Genomic DNA, 1,310 nt, shown 5'->3' with positions numbered 1-1,310 from the left:
GGTTCTACATATAGAAAAGGATGCTTGGACGCCAAGTTTGCTTGTGCCCGTATATACGTTTGGATCAGGGACTAAATTATGAGCTTAGTGAGTTAAGAAGTTATTATTGTTATACATGAAAGATTAATTACATTGGTTAAGGAAAGAAAATTAACTATAATTGTGTGAACAGTGAGAAAACTAAATAGGAGAAAGAAAATCAAAAAGGTAGAAAACGGTGGTGGGTAAGAGTGGAGATGGGGCAACCTGATTCTTCTTAGGACGTTTCACCTTTTTAGCAAGAGCATGTGTGCGTGTTAGGAGTTCAGCTGCAGTGTCAAATTAGAGTGTCCTTAAAGCTTTATAAAATTCACAGACATATATCAGACATCTACATACGAACCGACAAAGAATGTAACATGAACAATACGTTTATGATTAATGTATACATCTTTGCACCAACCAACAAAACTGCTGTATATATAGTGTATATACCTTTTTATCCCCTTTCTCCACGTAGACTTTCTCAAGTATATAACGAACTTTCTCTTTCTCTGTTTTCTCATTCACATTCGAGCGCATAGAGTATTATAATTAGTATTATTCAAACTTCTCACTTAGTATGAAACTTCATGTTTTTTTCTACGTGATTCTGTTGATCTGATACGGGTGAATGAATATCAGAATCGGCTAAGCATATTATTATTTGTAAAACTAATTCAATTGATGCTAATGCGGTGTGTGACGCTTGCTGCTTAAGTTGTTGAACATTTTCATGATGCCACACCTTGTTGCGGCGTTTTTGTCAATTAACTATGAAATTTATGTGACGTGGAATGATGAAATCCCCAATGGTTTTATATATAACTATTGGCATAACATATATAACTATTCATTGAGAATTGTAAGTTGATATTTTTATATATAACTCGACACGTCTTTTTCAGCTTCTCAAAGAAGCTACGTAACACGAAACTTGGGCATTAAGCTTCAGCTCTGCTCGTATTTGTTTTTTTATGAAAACTTCAACGTTCGGATTTAGGGTTTTATGGCTTTTTGATAATGTTGTTTTTTCCAGATATGAGAGCATGGTGACTTTGAGGTGTGAAAAATGTTCAGTTGCCTTTCAGTTACTGTAGATAAGGGTTGTTTTTTAGAGAAAGAGGTAGTGAGAAAAGGAAGAAGAAAATAAACATACCGAAACGGACATGGCATGGATACGAACGTAAAGCACAACGTTGACACGCGATTTGCCCTAAGCTACACGTTTCCATTTTCTATATATATATATATATATATATATATATATATATATATATATATATATATAT

This window comes from Vigna radiata, chromosome 7 (genome assembly GCF_000741045.1).
Source record: "Vigna radiata var. radiata cultivar VC1973A chromosome 7, Vradiata_ver6, whole genome shotgun sequence".
In the NCBI taxonomy this organism is placed as follows: domain Eukaryota; kingdom Viridiplantae; phylum Streptophyta; class Magnoliopsida; order Fabales; family Fabaceae; genus Vigna; species Vigna radiata.
The sequence above is the reverse complement of the archived record's forward strand: the minus strand, read 5'-3'. Positions refer to the sequence as shown.